Source organism: Centrocercus urophasianus, unplaced genomic scaffold (genome assembly GCF_019232065.1).
Source record: "Centrocercus urophasianus isolate 14NV4802_14NV808 unplaced genomic scaffold, USGS_Curo_1.0 seq_15, whole genome shotgun sequence".
Classification (NCBI taxonomy): domain Eukaryota; kingdom Metazoa; phylum Chordata; class Aves; order Galliformes; family Phasianidae; genus Centrocercus; species Centrocercus urophasianus.
In genome coordinates this window covers 12,674,669-12,693,740 of record NW_024884697.1, presented here as the reverse complement: position 1 = coordinate 12,693,740, position 19,072 = coordinate 12,674,669, and the positions used below count along the sequence as shown (strand labels likewise).

General features: G+C 44.5%; 2 long non-coding RNA genes across 2 annotated transcripts in view; one reads left to right on the top strand and one right to left on the bottom strand.

Annotated features, from left to right (window-relative positions):
- LOC122158633 overlaps positions 1-19,072 on the top strand; it is a 61,347-nt gene that overhangs the window by 15,169 nt on the left and 27,106 nt on the right. The window lies entirely within an intron of this gene.
- Positions 1-19,072, bottom strand: part of LOC122158634 — a 96,640-nt gene that overhangs the window by 51,104 nt on the left and 26,464 nt on the right. The gene's annotated exons all lie outside the window — the stretch shown is intronic.

The window sequence follows — 19,072 nt, the reverse complement described above, 5'->3', positions numbered from 1 at the left end:
TTTTTTTTTTTTGTTTTTTTTTTTTTTTTTTTTTTTTTTTTTTTCCAAATAAAAAAAAAAAAAAAAAAAAAAAAAGATGATATTAGCTGTTTGTAGGATGCTGTATATTAGTAGGCAAGATCCAGCCCATAATTCTCCACAGGGACCTCCTAGCACATCTCTGCCCTCCTCAGTCTGCAGACCAGGGGATGTAGCTACCCCGCCTGGGCAGGCCAAGCAACAGTTATTGAAGGAGTTATCAGTTACCTCTTGCTTTGTTCTTCCTTACAATTCATATCAGCTAGAAGTTTATATCTGGACCAGTATATCTCATAAAGGTCGCTGAACAGTCACCACTATCTTAGCTTGCTATTGCAAGTTTTGAAGCAGTTTTCCAGCTCTGTCACCTCTGTTTTGTATTGAATAAACTCCAACAAATATCCAGGGCAAACCCAAGTGCCTACTCAGGGCAAGCTATTTCTGGGACTGGGTCACAAATATATCTTTGTTCCAGTAGCTCATATACACTGTGCTTTTCCTCTAGTGGAATTTGCAAGTAATGCCACAGAAGGCTCCTAAATTTCCCCAGTACAATGTTGGCATACATACACAGCTTGGAAATAATCTTCTGAATCCTGGCCCTCTGAATCACAGGGTGACAGCACAGCATGGTATTTTCTCCCAGCTACTCAGCTTGCGGGCATATTGTCATTTGGAACCAAGTTTTCTTGGTTAATCAACTGAATGAATAACTTGTGGAACTGTGTGAAATGTAAGGGGTACCTCCATGAAAATGGGAAGAAATAGCCCTCAGTATGTATAGGAAGTTATGTGGAACCCATTAAAGAGTCCTGTCTCTGAGAAGGAAGGGCAAGGGGTATTTTGCAAAGATGGGAATTAGGTACGCTACTTCTACGCTGGACATCATTTGTACAACTGCCCAATGCCATGGGAAAGCTGTGGTCTAGATAAGTGAAAGGGGAGGGCAGGGACAAGTTCCCGTGCTATTGCTTGCAATGGTAAATGTAATGGTAATGGTACAATTGGCCCTGCACTTTGGCCACAACAACTCTAGGCAACGCTACAGGCTTGGGGCAGAATGGCTGGAAGACTGAGTAGAGGAAATGGACCTGGGGTATTGATTGATGCACGGCTTAACATGGGCCAGGAGTGCGCCCAGGTGGCCAAGAAGGCCAATGGCATCCTGGTTTGTATCAGAAACAGTGCTGCCAGCAGGAACAGGGTAGTGATTGTGCCCCTGTACTCAGCTCTGGTGAGGCCGCACCTCAAGTACTGAGTCCAGTTTTGGGCCCCTTGCTGCAAGAAAGACATTGAGACCCTGGAGCAGGTTCAAAGGGAAACTGAGCTGGTGAGGGGTCTGGAGTACAGGTCTTAGGAGGAGCCGCTGAAAGAGGAGCTGGGATTGTTCAGTCTGGAGAAGGGGAGGCTCAGGGGAGACCGCATTGCTCTCTACAACTACCTGAAGGGAGGTTGTAGTGAGCTGGGGGTTGGCATTTTCTCTCATGTAACTGGTGATAGGACTAGAGGGAATGGCTTCAAGCTGTGCCAGGGGAGATTCAGGCTGGACGTTAGGAAATAGCACTTCTGTTAAAGACTGGTCAGGCACTGGAATGGGCTGCCAGGGAGGTGGTGGAGTCACCGACCCTGGAGGTGTTCAAGGAATGTTTGGATGTTGTGTTGAGGGACATGGTTTAGTGAGAACTGTTGGTGAGAGGTGGGTGGTTGGACTGGATCATCTTGTAGGTCTTTTCCAATCTTGGTGTTTCTGTGATTTGCGATTTCTATGATTCTGTAACCCAGGCCCTAATTTGATTATAAACTATGGGGTCTGGTATTAGCTTTGTAGGTGGCTTCTTGCTTTGTCTCTCTGCCCTGGCCAGTCTGTAAGTAGTGTTGGCTGAATTGTCCTACACAGTCATCAAGGACCATGAGGACTTGTGTGCTTTCTGCCACTTAAAATCTTGAGGGAATTTCTTAATAAAATGACAATTTAGCTTTGGACTCTTTAGTTCAGAAGAATCTGCAGAACTGATTTAAAAAATGAAGAGAATCTAGCCAGTTTAAAAAAGAAAAAGAAGAAAAAAAACCCAAAACAACACAAACCCCAACTAAACAAGCTTTTTAATAATTTTTGGAGAACATTTTCCTTTTGTGTAAGGACTCAGGCAGTAACAATTGGAACAAGGGAGCAGTGTATGTTTTTACTAGCCCAAAACTCTGTTGTGTGGGAAGAGTGATAGACCTATACTTTGTTATTTACTTTAGCAGTAAGTAAACATGCTTAAAAATGTTGAAAGAACATGGAATTTACTGGGAAGAGAAGAGGTACTAAAGGAGCCCAGCATGCCAGTCTCTATTGTTGTCTCCTGACTCTACCTACTTCTGGCACAATGCCCCTCTTCCTTACTTTTGCAGGGGGCTTCAACTTATTTCCAGCTCTGCAAACAAATGCTTTCCCAGCTGAGGTCCCAGGTAATGAAGCATGCCTGGGATGGGCATCACCATGGGCATTTAAGTTCATGTAAATTAAAGGACAGCTCACTCACCAACTGCTGTCCTAGACCATGCAGTAAGAAGTAGGTTAACTCTTTATCGCCTAAAATAAAAGAGGGTTTACTTTTAAATGCATTTACTTATGACATGAGGATGCTGTGTGCTGTATCCGCACAGGCTGAAAGACCTTGTTGAAGGGATCGGTCTCGGGGCAGAAACCCCATGAGGAACATCCAGATAGGGATGGGTTTGCTATCCCACAGATGTCCAAGAAATCAGAAATGTCCAGTGTTACACTTTAAAATGAACACAGTCACCTGGGGCTTTGCTGTTTAAAGAAAGGTCGCAAATATTTTTCATCTCTGTAATAACCTGAAGGTCATAAAAAAGGCATTTATGTCCAATGACACATCAAGCATCAATCCCTGCCATGGCACGGTTCCAGCACGGAGCTCTGCATTGGCAGGATGGGATAGGGCATGCTGGGGGCTGCTTTTCCCCTGAGGAGAGCAGTTCCGCCTTGTTCTAGCCAAAGTTTCTTTGCGGAAAGCTTGGTCCTTGGTTTCCTACAGCCTGGCTGCCCTCCTTCCTGCAGCTGTCTGCTCTCACAAAACTGGGCACGGTTTCTCTTGGAGCAGAAATTCCATGCCCACATTATGAAGTGACTCTAGGTTCTCTCTCTGTCCTGATGCCTTCAAGATTTTGACATTTGTCCTCTCATAACAAGCTGAATCAGTTCCCAGTAGTGTTACTTTTGGCTGGTTTTTGACAGCAAAACAGGCTGGGCACTAGTAGGTAAAGTTGAAGAAATAAAGTGGACTAGGGAAGGATCCTTGAAACCCTTTTCCTCTCTTTTCTCTAATCTGTGGTATCTACACCATCTCAGTGATCAGAAGGCAGGTTCCTACACTAAACTGACCCAAACCTGAGGTCTCATTTATTTATGGCCACGTCTCATCTGACCTGCTGTGCAGGGTCTGGGTTACACATGCTGCACTTCCAGAACCACAGCAGATGTGAGCAGAGGGTTTTTCTGTTACTACTGCAATGCTGATTCCCCCTAGGATTTTGGCTGAGCTCACTGCTGTTCCACCCAGACCTGGATAATTCGGCCTCAGTACTGAGAAAAGCATATTTGCTCTCTAAAAGCTGCTAGCCTGACCAATCTCACTGATATAAGGCACAGACAGGGAGGATCCCTGGTATTTGGGCTCAGGCCATGCTAGAAGTGAGCCAGCAGCACTCCTCTATCAGTAGAGCTGGTTTTTCTACAGTAGCCAACTGTGTTGACTTGAGAGAACTGTATTGCCCTAGTCTTAACCGGAGTAGTTAATCTAGTAAAACTTGGCAAAGTAGATGCTGATCCAGGAGGTTTTGTACTTTGATATTGAAGTAGAAATGTTTGTTAAGATTGTGGAGAAAAAATGTGGTTCCTTAGGCAGTGAGAAGTTTGGGTGGCATTGCAGGGATGGACCTCATGATTGCGTATATTCAATTTTCAGCTCTAAGCTTTTAATGCATGTTCCTAGCTGAAGTGTCAGCTTCAGTTTTCCAGGCACTGTGTAGAGCCATTTAAACAGTCAGAATAATACAAAATTTAAAAAAAAAAAAAAAAGATTTTGATGCATTCAAACTTTGTGTACTGAATACTGAAATGTTTTGAATGTGAATGCTTTGAATGTTGAAGTATTTTTATTAGACTATGAAATACAAATGTTCTCTCTGCAGGTGCCAAAGTACAACTTTCAGCCTTACTGTAAAGAGTTTACATCTTTTCTCATTAAATGCTGCTGGAATCATCCTGTTTCATGGGGATTCTGAGTTTCAACACAACTGTTTTCCCATGCGCAGCTCTCTGTTAGAAGATTTTCAGCTCTTTCTGGCCACATTACTGGCTAACACAGACTCAGTACATCTACCTGCAGTACATCTACCTGCAGTATAGTTGTGGTGTAAGAAATTCCATCAACTGAAGCATTTTAATAAAAGCTGCACCACTGCGGATATGCTTGAAATCTGCCTAGAAACATCTTACCTCCAGTGTGACATATTCTGAAAGAGCATTATCATTACAATAAAGCCTCTCTTCTCTTTCATCTATGACCTACTTTACAGTAATTTCTATCAAAAAGCACAAATGCCTACTGAGTAAAACTCTATACATTTAATTCTTTACCCCAGGATCTTAAAATCTTTTATTAACCTTCAAAAATTAACCTCTCAGTGGCACCCTAGGTGATGCTCATGGCACTATTTGGGAAATTGAGGAACTGGAGGCAAAGACTGATGTGCTGAGCTGCCCTATAAGCCTGCATTGAGCCCGTGAGGCTGCCAAGGCCATCTGAGTTCCCAGAAGCTCAGTTCTACTACCTCAGTGTCTTCCCCTGAACTTAGTCATAAAATAATGGGAAGTGGGGAGAGCTCTTCTGGCACACAGGCTGTGGAAATCCTTAGACTATTTTGCTCTTTCTCAGTTCCCATATGATCTATTAGCACATGTGATGCAATGTTTTATTATAAAATTTAGGGGGTTCGATTGTGCCAGGAAGTAAAGCAGCGAAAAGGAAAAGAAAGGAAGTAGTTCCAGACCCTATGCTTGTTCTTGAGATCCTCTGCCAGTAAGTGGTGCTTTTCCTGCCCTGTATTTTTAGTTTTCTTTATCATGAGACTGAAGAGCTAGACAGATACCAGGAAAACTAACGGACTGACTGACTGTGCAGAGATAGAAAGTGGGAATAGCCATTATGTTCTGACAGCTGCACCAAATAAACAAGGAGAAAGAGGGAAGGAGTCTTCTGAGCTATTGTTCTGGAGCCACACATGCAAGAAATGAGAGAAGACAAAACATTTTCCACCTGCAAATGTTATTTGCATATTCCCTTCCTGCAAGGATGTGGCAAAAACCTATTACAATCAGCACTGTGAGTCATATGTCCTCACTACAGCTTGAGGAAGAGACTTCTTTAAGCCACAGACCAAAAATGCATTTTTTTGAATGCCTTTATGCCATCTTAACACAGTGCTCACATTTGCTGACAAAAATTCATAATGAGTTTTCACGCAGTTTTCTTATTTTATTTTGTTTTATTTTATTGTGCATTCTGTCAGTTGTAGTTGATGGCGGTGGCAACAGTCATACAGATTAATTAGCACTGTTGCTCTTCTGGCTTTGGTTTCAGCTTTATGAAGGCAGGACTTCATGGGCTGCAAACCAAGGGCACTTTGTGAGTACTTTCTTGGCTTCTAGAAAGTGATCAGTAGTGACAGCTAAACATCCCATCAATTATTTATCAGCTTTATCATAGTTTTGAGTTTTGCCCTTTATATCATGCAGGAAATGGAGCAGAGAAATAGAACACTTCTGCCTGGGAAATCACTTCACATTGCATGAATTGATCAAAAAACAAACCAGACCAGCAGTCAGGTACAGGGAACATGGACACTAGAAGGAAGAAGCAGGTTGCCAAATGCTGGAGTTCCTATATTGACAGCTCCTCACAATATCTTTCATTTCTAAAAACCGCAGCATTCATCCATGCTGAAAGTCAGAAAAGGCAGTTCCATTGTCCATGTCTGCGGAGGGCATGGGCAAGCATTATGCTGGTTTGTGGAAGTCTGCATAAAAAAGGCACTCAAACTCTGTAAAGTATCATTTAAATGCTATGTTTTACAGCTAATGCTATAAAGAAAGAAAGAATAGCATACATAACTGTACATCCCTTCTGATGCCGTGACGCTAGAGAAGCTTGTCTTGTGGATAAGGGATGCACATGGCACAGCACATTGTGGGGACTGCAGTTCACGTGTGAGGTGGCTGCTTTGTGGGTAAGCACAGACAGAGGAGCTCAGCTCAGACCAGGCACTCAGCTCCACTGAGGCTTCCTCACCCCTGATCCCTTACAGAAGCAGGTTGTGGTCATGCCAAGCCCAGCAGCATGTGTCCTCCACCCACCCAGCAGCACCATGCACATGGCAGGGGTTTGAAGGGAACATCAGCTCTGCAGTCCCACCCTGCCCCAGGATGTTATATGCCAATTGTTGGCATCTGTGCACCAGGCTGCCCCTGGTAGTAATTATGGCTCAGGTGTATGGGCTAATCTGTTGCTTCATGCTGTGAGATCGCTGTCCTTGTAGCAGCACATCTTTCAACAAGCCTTCCTAGGTAGGCTTTAAATCCCTCTAAAAAAACCCTTAGCAAGCAAAAATCTTTAGTTTAGTGTTGCCCAACTCCTGCATGTCACTAAGCAGATGTTCTTAAGCTGGTGTAGATTTAAGCTTAACTAACCCAAATGAGAACAAACCTCCTTGCCATGAATCTGTTTGTCTTTCTGCACTAGCTGACTCACCCAGGTTTGGGTTCTACAGCTATTGTTGAAAAATAAGGCTTGGAACCCCACTCACCCACCCCGCTGTAATTTCTCAGGCTTTGCCATGGGAGTGGAAAATGCCACTGAACCAGGAGAGCAGCCCTCATGCTCCATGAGACTTGGGTTGTACCAGTGCAAGCGGCACAGGACTGAGCCCTACTGCCAGTTATGAATATTTAAGCAATGTCTACAGGTCTGTGATGCAGGTGAAGGAAGGCTGGGCCGAGAGCCACCCACCTCCATCCTCACCAACCCACTGTCCCACTGGCCTGGCTGCAGGTTACCCAAGGAGCTTATTCCATGGCAGCAGGCGCATGAGTTACTCTATCTGTGGGGTGCCTGGAGCAGGTGGGAGTGGAGACCTTGGACCCCAGTACTGTGGGGTGCATGGTGGCTGGCTGGACAACTCCTGCTTCAGGTCACTGCGTTTGATGGATTGACGCTTGGAAAGCAGTGGTCCTTCAGCTCACAGTGATGTGCAGAGGCTCTACCACAAGGAAAACTGGTTTGGCACTCCTTGTTCTGTGCTGTACCTTCTCATTGGCCAGGATAAGTCTATTTTTCTCTGCCTGAAAGTAATATTTTTAAACCGAATTACCTTGACCTCCATAGAGGGCTGTTACAGGTTATTTGGATACATCTACAGTGGGCTGTGCAGCTCTTCAGGCTTCAAAAGTCAGATTACCCTTTCCTTTTAAAACCTAGAGGAAGGTGATCTTGAGCTGTGAGTCATCTTACTGTGCTGTACTCCTTTGGACTGTTTCTGCTTAGAGAAGAAGCTGTGAGCATCGAACAGCAGTGCAGGGCACTGAGGGATGAAGGAAAGCCTCCAGGCATGTCATCCCAGGGGGAACCCAGCAGGGATCAGGTGAGGGGCTGTGTCCCTGTGCCAGCAGGAAGTGGGATGCTGGATGCTGGAGGCAGGGTGCAAGATGCTGGATGTGGGCACAGGTGGATGGACTCACCTTAAAGCTAGGCATGCTCCTGCCCAGTAGCACATGGTGCAGCATGGAAGGAATTGTGAAAGCATGCTGAAAATGGTGCTGACCTGAACAAGAGAAAGGTATTCTCCCTCCCTGCTATCAGACAGACCCCTAGGCTACGGTGCTCAAGGCCTGAGCAGGGAGGATCCTGGGAGCAGCGCACTTGTCCTGCACTCCCATGCCCTCTACTCCCATCCTGCAGCCCTATCAGCACAGCCCCTCCTGTCCCCATGCCCTGCTGTAGAGCTCTGTGCCATGGCCACATGCCCTGTGTACAGTGGGGTAGTGAGGGCTGCACTGTGGTCAGGACTTCTCCCAGACCCTAACATGACTGATAGTGGGGAGCACAGCATAGACTTGGGCCAGAGAGCAGCCTCTTGGTAGCACTTACATTAGTCAGTGAGCAATAAGGCAATAAGCTGGTGAATTCCTCTTGTTCCTGGCGGTGCCCCTGGTCTTCCAAGTCCTCTTTGTGACTTCAGCAGGGCATTTTTGCACGTCTGCAGCACGGCTGTGCTGTTACACAACCAACTCTATCTGCAAGTGTTCTGGTTTCACTTGTGATTCATATCACACAGGGGCTGAAGCGTGTTCACTGGCTCCAGCAGAACAAAAGTCACGAAGCTTTGTAGGCTAAGGTTCATAGCACTTGGCCTCCGGAGCACCACAGGCATTTCAATCACAATGATAGTAGTTAATATTTACAGGACCAAAGATCACAGAAAATCAACATTGTCTGTGAGGTGACCGCGAGCCGAGATTTTGAAACCAGAGCTGGGAACGCTGAGGTAAAACTTTTCAGATAAAAAGGACAGCAAAAATAACCATCAATGTGCAGCAGTGGGGTTTGCTTCTTTCCCTCCTACATCTCCTTGTGCAACCCCCCGCGCGCAACTTAGCCTGAAAGCTTCTGACCCTAAAATCAGGCTTTATATCACATACTTCGAATAAAACAATTTGTGATAGGCAAAAAGAGCACCAGGCTAATCCAAAAGTGTCGAGTTCATGTCATGCTTTCCTGGAATTATGTAGCAACCCAGTATTACAGGCTGGGGCTCCTGGAGCTGCATCATGGTCCACGGGGCACAGCCAGCTGACGGTTTTTTTTCTAGATACATCTCTCGCTTGCAGACCAGTTACATTGTGCAGTCCCAAATGCTCACATGCAATTCGGGAATCTGGGAAATACATAGTGTAAGAAGGCTGCAGAAGTGGAATAAGACAGAGAAAAGGGCAGGGAGAAGAGGCAGCCCCAGCATAAAGCCAACAGGAGAACAGGGCAATGGTCTCATGTGTGAGAGTGAGGCCTCCATGTGATTTAGCTCCATTTTGGAAAGCATTCTCATGTTCATGGCTAATCCCTGGCCAGGTGTCCAACCTCAGAGTTACAGCACAAAGCAAGAGCACACAGAAGCTTTGAGGCTGGGGTGAGGTGCACAGCATGCTACATTTTCTGTCCCGGACAGTGTGCTAACTGCAGGGTTATTTGTGGAGTGGGGCTTCAGCTGGGGCTGGATGCAGGTCGGGGTTCAGTCTCCTGGCACTGGGCTTGGGAGGGGGCCACCAGGAGTAAAGGAGACAAAGGTGGCATCTGAGGAGGCAATGGGTGCAGAGCTGGCCAGTCCTAGCCACCATGATGCTGGTCCAAAGGAGAGCAGGGAATTGTGCCTGTGACCACAGAGCTCCGGAGTAATCCTAGGAGGAAGGAGTCTTCAGCACTGGGTTGTGCTTAGGAACACTCAGTGCAGTTCCCAATGGATTCTTCCCCCCACATCCTGAAATATCCCTGAAACAAGAAATCCTGGGAAGGAATCTCCCATAAGCACCCCACAGCCACCAAGGTTCAGCCTTTCACCTCAACTTGCCTCCAACCCAGGCAGCTAAGATCTTCCTCCTGTGGCTCATAAACAGAGAGACCCTTCTGTGCAGCTGAACTGTTTGATACTTAAATTGACAGTTTTCAACCTGCAGCTCATGGAATCCTGAGGGCAGGTGTTAAATAACCCACAAATGAGAACCTCATTGTCAGGAGTTTAAATTTCCCACAGGGGGAATCCCACATCTGTTGGGGAAAATATCTGTGCTCATAAACATAAAACGGTCCACAGCCTCCCAGATGCGTGCTCACCCATAAAACATTTGGTATTCTTGTGGAATGGCAGTCCTATGGAGTTAGAGTTTGGCCACATGATAGCAATAGCCAGGGCTAACGTTTGGAGGAGTTGTCTACGTTCTGCAAATTTGTGAAAAGCCGTTATGCACAACCAGTTGTGTCATGCTATTAACAAGGCTGGGATTTAAATCTTGCTCACCCGACTGGCCAGGCCTGTTCCTCTGTAATCCCGAGAAAAATTGCAAAGTCATGTGTATTCTGTGCGGGGCTCTATTTTTATTTCTCGTATGCTTCTAGCACTTTCTCCTTTGCTAAACTGCTTGCATAATGCATTGCAATTGTAATTCAGGGAGAAAAGCATTGTGGCTGCTGGTGGCTGAGGCAGTAGGAAGTGTTTTACTAGCAGAATTGGCAGGTCTTTTTATTGTGGCTGAGGAAGAGGAGGAGGTTAAAACATGCGAAGCTGGCAGTGTTTCTGTGTTTTAGCATTTATTAACAAGATGAGGCAGGGACCATATTTGCTCTCAGAGGGGTTGGTGTTCCATGCTGCAGTACAATTTCATGCTGCACAGGGGAAGCTCTGCTTAAAACCTCCGAAGGGTGAGAATGAGTTTAGCAGACGATCATTTCACTCAGTCCCATTAAACAGGGCATTCAGCATATCAAAATGTTTTGGGGCTCTGAGCTCATTTTGCCACATTTGTATTTATTGAAGATGACACAGGGTTAGGCAGCAGTAATTTGAGCGTACTGTGCGTATGCATGCATATGGTATGTACGATCAGTTCAGTGTCTACAAGGAGTTCAATTCCCATTGTCACATTACCTAAATACCCGCTTAGGGAGGGAAATACTATTATCTCTTGTTTACAAATAGCAGACTGAGGCATGGAGAGCATAGTCTCCAGACAAGGGTTGCCAAAGTCCTCCCTGTCTATCACTGGAAGTCCAATGGGAATTACGTTAGAAAGTGCTTTTACTGTTGTGCAGCTTAATTACTTGTCTGGGGTCACAGAGAGCAGCTATAAAGAACTGAACAGAGATTTCAAACTAGCACCATATATACTAGACCATCCCTCTTTCCTCCTTCACAAAGCTAGAATTGTAATATTCAAATAGGACAGAAAAAAATTTTGTGTCCTTGGCAAGTATTCATATATTTGATTAAGTAGATTCTTTGGTTTCATGGTTTAATCCAAAGCTAAATATGAATCCAATTATTTCACAGCATCTTAGGAATATGATTTTTTCTGTGACTGCAACTTCTGAATTGTCACTGCTTTGAAACCTTTCAAGTTAGGACTCTTAGACATTACACACAGACATACCTGTCACATCGCGTTCTCATGCTTACTATGAAAAGAAGGAATCATTAATGTGTTTTTATTCTCATGGGAAAATATATTTTCTCTTTCTAGAAATGAAGAATGAAAATCGAGCCTTCATGCTGTTTTTCAGCTAATTGGCTACTGTACACTATTTGTCTCTCAGTAATGTGTTGACTTATTTAACGCATGTCATTGTCATTTCCAGAGTTTCCATTTTGCAGAGAATTTAGATACATTTCCTCAGTACTTTGAATGTAACACGCTGTATTTTTACAAACCTGTTTTCTTTCTCTTAATTTCTTTTTCTTTGGTGGCATCTTTCTCTGCACTTGAGATGGATTCCAGCTTAAAATTAAGTTCCCTCCCAATACCAGATGGTTTATTCAATTCCCTTTGAAATGTGAACCTGTATGCAAGGGTATGAGTGGCATGTAAGATCCTTCTCCTCGGTGCAAACTCTTACTAAGAATTTGACTGCCTACAAGCCATGCATTTGCCCTTTGAATGTGAAATGTAGAACTCTGCACTCTGTTGGGTGCCCCAGAACCCCTTTCCAATGCACACGAGAGCCCACGGTCTCAGGATGGGACCCAAAATGGCCAGTGGTCCAGGCAAGCCTTAGAGAGCTGCTACACGAAGGGCAAGGCAAGCCCCAAACGCCCATCTCCAGGCAGCTCGCGTTGCAGGCAGGTGTCCCCAGAGGATACTCAAGGACTTTTCTTCCAGAAAGCTAAGCAGGGCTCACTCCTTTATAACTGGACTGGAAGAAAAGTTCACCCCTTTGCCCCCCTTGGGATGATAGCTTGAGTTTCCTAAATTGTCCAATTGCAAATTTCTCATGGTACTGTTGGGCAAATATGATGGCACTAACCATTTGGTAACACAAAAGAATTACATGTTTGGTTGAAAGCAAGTACTTAAGGATATGCTGCCATTTCTTCTAGGCATTTAGCAAATGGGTTCCTCATTTCTAGTCAAGAAAAGAGAGATGTGCCAACTGGTATCTTACTGTGACTTACTGCTACAGTGCTTTATTTTTCCTATCAGATGGAGTTAATCAGGAGCTGTGTGTGATTCAGAGGGTAATCTGTACTTCAGTAGTAAACATTTATCTTCTGGGTTGGGCTTTTTATTTGGTTGTTTGTCCTTAGACTTTCTATGTAAGATATGGATGTAATGACCCAATCCACTTTTCAGCGCAAATCTGCAATGTCAGTGCTTAAGCAGGATGACTGCAGCAATTTTAGGCCCGTCTGCCTGACTGTGGGAATGTCTCTGGAAAAGATCCCTGCCTAGGTACACTTCCAAAGCAAGGCTGGGGTATTCATATCCAGGATTGCAACACTTCTCCCCACACTTTCTCTTGGATGTACCCTGGACACCACTGTCCCTGACCCGCAGGCTCTGTCCATATGTTGGGCAGCAGATGCAGCTCCCTGTCTTGGTGCCTTGATGCTGTGTGTGCTTGGGTCTGACCATATCCAGTAGGAATTTTGGAGGCTAAACCCTTTTCAACTTGGTATTCCTGGTTATGTTTCACTTATCTCCATGAGATTGCTGGGAGCAACCAGCAGGTACATTCTCTGGATCCCTCTTCTCTATGCACAATGAAGAGAGTAGAATGAATGAGGAGAGCAAGAAAATTGATTTGCTGAAGTAAAGGCAGCTTAACAGGTGAAGGAAAGGGGCAGGGGGAGAAACACAAGTGATGCAAAAGCAGTCCCCACTTTCCCACAAGCAGATCCATGCCTAGCCAGATTCCAAACAACAGCCACCTTAGAAGTCTCAGAGTTCCCCTTCTTCTTTCCCAGATGTTGAGCATGATGCATATGGTATGGCCACTTGGGGTCAGCTCTGCTATCCATTACAGCTATATACTGGGAGATGGGGAGACAAGAGGGAAGTCTGAAGCCTCAGGTATTTCATTGGCTACCAAAGGGCAAAATGGAGCCAGATCCACCCACATAAATAGTTATACTAGAAAGACAAAGCTGCAGCACAGAATCACAGAATCACAGAATGGCCAGGGTTGGAAGGGACCTCAAGGATCATGAATCTCCAACCCCCCTGACACATGCAGGGCCACCAACCTCCCCATTTAGTACTAGACCAGGCTGCCCAGGGCAGAGAGTCTGAATTGGTGGGAAGTACTGTCTGCTTTTGCTGCCTTCTCATGTCTTGCTTCTTTTAGTAGGACCATACATACAAATACAGAAGTTAATCTCCTTCCCCAGCTCAGACTATTAAAACTTTGAGAATATATATTCCCATTTCTGGTTTTGGGTTCAATCATTGCTTTGAGTAAGGTGCAAAAGTTACTTTTGCAGTGTCAGCCTACGAAATCCAATAATTATTCTTCCAACACTTCTTACTCCTTGTTTGAAAAAAGCAGCTACAAAATATGAACCACTTCATAACATTGTGTCACAGCAATGTTTGCAAAGCCTCACCTGACAAACTGTTAAAAATTTCCACCCTGTCTTTCTTCACATTGCAGTAAATATCAGACCTCACCTTCGAAGTGGAATTAAAAATCAGGTCTTTGGGACATTTGCTACTTCACTTTGCATCTTATGCTGCACTACAAATTATGTCTTCACATCACTTTTTGACATGTATAAGCAAGGAAGGCACAGCTGTATTTGTAAAAAATGGTCTAGTAGGAACTCCTTGACTGATCTTAAGAGATTTCTGCAGTATGAGCTATTTTTGACTGTCTCTTTTTGTGTAGGGGTGAACACTCCAAGCACGGATAAGTGACTTTTCCACCAGAGCAGTGCCTGCTGCGCAGGTGCACCTGCTGGGGCTGTCCCTTTGTCAGCAGGCACAAGGCATGCAGAGATATTTTTAGCCTTTATACATATACATATTTTTCTTCTAACCCATGAAGGACAGTGCTCTGGGACAAGAACTACGTCATCCAGTGAGTCAGGAGCATTGGCTGTAGGGCAGGTTCTTGTTTCCAGCTAACATGTGGCTCACCAGAAGCATATTTTTCTCCACATCAGTTCTCAGCAGCTCACAGAGAACACTCTCCCCTTGGAATTTCAGCAGAAACAGAATCATGGTATCATTGAGGTTGGAAAGAACACTAAGATCATTTAGTCCAACCATCAACCCATGCCCCTCAGTACCACATCTCCAAGTTTCTCAAACACTTCCAGGAATAGTGACTCCACCATGTTCCTGGGCAGCCTGTTAGTAGTTATCAGCCATGCTTTTTTTCCACTGTCATTTTACAGGAATGTCTTCATTTCTTGTGCCAGGGATCTAACCTTCCTGTTAGAGGTATCACCAAAGTGATATTTCTGTGATAGCCCACTTTCCCTCTGCCTCTGCTAGCTAAGAGCAGGAATCAGCCAGAGTTACAGCAGGTATCCAGCATGAAACTCTCTGCATATGTATGATCTGAAGACATTTTCCAACATATGGACCAGCTTTTCTTGTTTACACTTTGGTGCCTTCCTCTCAGGGCTCTCACCCCACTTTGCTTTATTTTCCCTTGCTCCTTTTGGTGGTTAAGTTACACTCAGATCTTATTCCTCTCCTCTCCTCTCCTCTCCTCTCCCTGCAACTATCTGGGGACAGGGAGGTGATTGTCCCTCTCTACTCGGCTCTTGTGAGGCCCCATCTGGAGTACTGTGTCCAGGTGTGGAGCCCTCAGTACAAGAAAGACATTGAGATTTTGGAAAGGGTCCAGAGGAGGGCGACTAAGATGATCAGGGGGCTGGAGCACCTCCCCTATGAGGACAGGCTGAGGGAGTTGGGCTTGTTCAGCCTGGAGAAGAGAAGGCTGCGGGGTGACCTCATTGCAGCCTATCAATACCTGAAGGGAACCTACACCCACGAGGGGAGTAAACTCTTCAAAAGATCTGACAACAGCAGGACGAGGGGAAATGGATCCAAGTTGAGGGAGGGAAGATTTAGGTTGGATGTTAGGGGGAAGTTCTATACAAGGAGAGTGGTTAGGCCCTGGAACAGGCTGCCCAGGGAGGTTGTGGATGCCCCGTCCTTGGATGTGTTTAAGGCCAGGTTGGACGGGGTCCTGGGCAACCTGATCTGAATGTGTGTGTTTGGTGGCCCTGCTAGGCAGGGGGGTTGGAACTACATGATCCTTGAGGTCCCTTCCAACCCGGGTGATTCTGTGATTCTGTGATTCTGTAATCTGCAAGAGCACCTCCTCTGCTTTTAACTTTGCTAGCAAAGAGGACGCCAAGTGAGACTTCTGCACAGCTTGTGTTAGAATGTGATTTAAGTAATGCCTGCCTTTCCTTGGCACCAGGTGATATTCCATCGGACTGAGCTTTGAGTACAGAGCTTGGAAGGATGAAATATAGTACTAACCTTTAAGGCATCTCCAGAAACACAAAATGTGTCACTGATCAAATGTCAAGAGCAGTGCTCTTAGATATTTTATCTAGTTTGTATGAATTGGAAATCCAAGTGCTTTGCAACATGTGTTAATCATTATGTATCACTGAATCAAATCATTATGCAATACTTATGCCTTATTCTCTCAATTCTCCGTACTCATACTTTTAGGTGTTATCATTTTAAAATGAGTGACATTTGTTTGAAAACAGGACAAGAGATATGTGCATGACTGTACTATATGGTCAGTCATCTCAGTGTGCACAAAAAGAAAAACGCCAAAATCTGATTTTAAAGTACCTTGAAACATTTCCCATGTGAGAAAGCCCAAACAAATCAGTCACAGCAGTGTAAGGGACCAGGAGCAGCATCCAGGGTCTGCTTTGAGATCCCCCTGTGAGGCTGAGCAGAGAGCAGGGTCAAGAGCCAGAGCTCCTCTGGCACTGATGTGTGCAGGACTTGGAAAGGTCAGCGAAGGGATTGCATGACATGCTGCCACTCCCAGAAAAATAAACTCGATGGTCAGGAGGTGTCCGTGTTCCTGAATGGCATACAAGTGTATAATCAGACTGTCTGACCTTATGTGGTCCTAAACAAGTAGACTGGGAGTGTGCACACTGATCTCCAGCATGGGCAATCTCAGCAGCTACCTCGGTGCAAGAGTCTAAGCAACGCATTGTAGCCTTTACACAGATCTTGGTAGGCCCTCGTTCCAAAACTGAGTTAATGCTCTTGTGTCCTTGAACCCACACAGAAACTGCATCTTCAACTGCTTCTGTATGTTCACACTTCTGTCATACAGCTCATGCTGCTGGAGAGGTGAGAGCACCGCTCACACAAGCAGAGTAATGGCCGGATTTCACCTGGGAGAGTGAAAGATATTGAAATGTGTTTATCACAATAATACCATCTTCAAATCAGCAGCAGTTCAGAATGAAACATTTTCTGAAAGCGTTTGTTGTTGATTTTTTTCTATTTTCGCAAAACTGTGTTTGAATCAAAGACCACATCCAGTGGTCAGTTCTGATTGCTGCGTGGTAGGCTGCTGTAAATTTCACTTCTTTTGGTCTCATTCCTGGATCTGTACATCCATTACATGTACTAGAGCTTAAACTACAGTTAGCACTGACAGAAACCTTTCTGGACGTAGCACTGAGGCTCTTAAGGATCTCCGTAGGGCCAAAATATAGCTTTATACAGCTCATACAAAATGTCAGTTCCCCAAGACAATTTACAAAATACAGTGCACATGCTTTTTAGACATCCTGATAGTTCCTTAAAGTGCATCAGTGACTAGGGGACATGGCTTGTATTGGAGGCAGTGCTGCATTTGAGGCAAGGCATCCAGTGGAGAGGTCAGTGAAGAATAGGTAATTTTTAAAAGTTCACTACCACCTTAACATCAACAGAAATGTATTTATTCAGCATGTAACAACTTCAGCTCCTCGGATTGGCCTCATTTCCCAAGAGTGCAGACAGCAAAAGTAAATGGTTATTTGTATGGAAGAAATGCGATAGGCAACAGTGTGTGTGCAGTTCTATATGTGTGTGAATGCAATGCGTATATAACAGGTCTATATGCTGCATGCATAAACAACAACTTCGGAACACTTAAATGCAGCAAGCATTCTAGTAGAGGGTTACCATGTGTCATTCATGCATATGTTAGGCTTCTGTATGCACCTAGACTGCTTACTGAATTGATTACTGGTTGCCTGGTCTGTTTGTTCAGCTCCTCAGAACACGACTGAAACTCTGCCTTGTTCCTTTGCAGTGAGATGCCTCTGACTCTGCAATTCTTGAAGCAGAATTTAAAAGTGATCCTCCTAAAATATTTATCTGAATATTTTACTAAGAACACTAGGAAATTGGGCAGGATTTTAAAAACAAAATCAAAACAAAATTCCCACAGAAACTTGTGTTGATTTCTGATGTCCTTTAAGGTTGCTTTTTACTCCTTCTAGATACAGAAAGAAAAAAACATCAGGAAATGTTTCTAAACACCAAGTTTAAGCCCCTCACACAGTCCGCAGTTTTCTGCTTCCTTGTGAATGAGTGTATTTAACTACAGCATGTCTTTTGAAAAGCCATTCTTGAGATTTGTCTTGAACACTGATGTCTACTTCTGTGTTTTCCATTCATCAGACTGTAATCTGAATGCAATGGAAGCATTCTCCTTAAGTAGATTTTAGAATAGGTTTTGAACAAAGTTTTCCTGAGTTCATCTTCTCTCCCTCCTTTCTTTTCACTATATGAGCAGGGCCCATTTTTGCAACAGCTGTACAGAATGTTCACTGATGGCAGTTTCACATTAGATATCAATGAAACATTTTGCTCTTCCCTCAACCCTTCCCCCAGCAAAATCCAGGGCACAACATTTTCCAGAGATTTGTGCTTTATCTTGTTTTCTTTGAAGCACTCAAAAGTTCTGACAGAAGAGCTATCACCGATGCTAACTCTCAGATTTCTGCTCCCTGTTTTATCAGCCGTAGAGCTATTCTAAAACACATCTCAGCAATTATTTCATAATGGAAACGATATAGCTTTTTTTTTCCTTCTTCACATCTTGCTAGAAATGAATTTATTTTTTTTCAGACTCAAGCTGACTTCAAGGCAGTTTCAGCATCTCTACTGAAGCTCCCCGCCCTGCAGATGCCTGAGCTTTTATTTTCTGCACCCTTAGCACATAACGTGTTTTCATTTCAGACTTGAGTTCCATGCTGTTCCTCATTAATGTTACAAGAAATATTTGTCACAGCAGTTGGGGAGTGCCAGCAGGTATTAATCTTCAGCCCTGCGAAAGAGATCTGCCATGACTAGGAAAGCAATGGCAGAAACAAGGAAGGCCCTCAACATTCTATCTGTCAAACCAGTTGAACAGTCTCCCTTTCCAGCAGGCCCATCCTTCACTCTGCACATAACTTCATCACTGAAAGGCTCAGGTTGCCAACAGCCCCCTTCTATCGGTTTGCCCTACCTGACTTCCAAGTGAAGTAAGAAATAAGGTAGGCAATCTGACAGCAGTCATACATGCCTGCATAGCACAAGTTTCTTACTGTGAATGCGAGGCAGTCTGAAATAACACTGGCTTTTGTAGACATGTTCTGCCAGGAAAGCAGGGCCAGCAGGAGATGGAACTATGGCAAGAGCTGTGGACTATGCTGCAGTTTCCTCCCACCCACATGTCTCCTGACTCTGTGGCTCTGTGGCTGGGAGATGACATGGAAGAAGAACATTTCTCACTGGTCTTAAGGAGCCTGTGATCCTCAAAAGCAAATCTTACCAAGGCAAAGTGGATGTTGTATATCTTGACTTTGGTAAAGCTTAGTACACAGTCTCCTAAAATATTCTTGTAGAAAAAAGCTTGAAGTAGAATCATAGAATCATAGAATCATCAAGGTTGGAAAAGACCTAAAA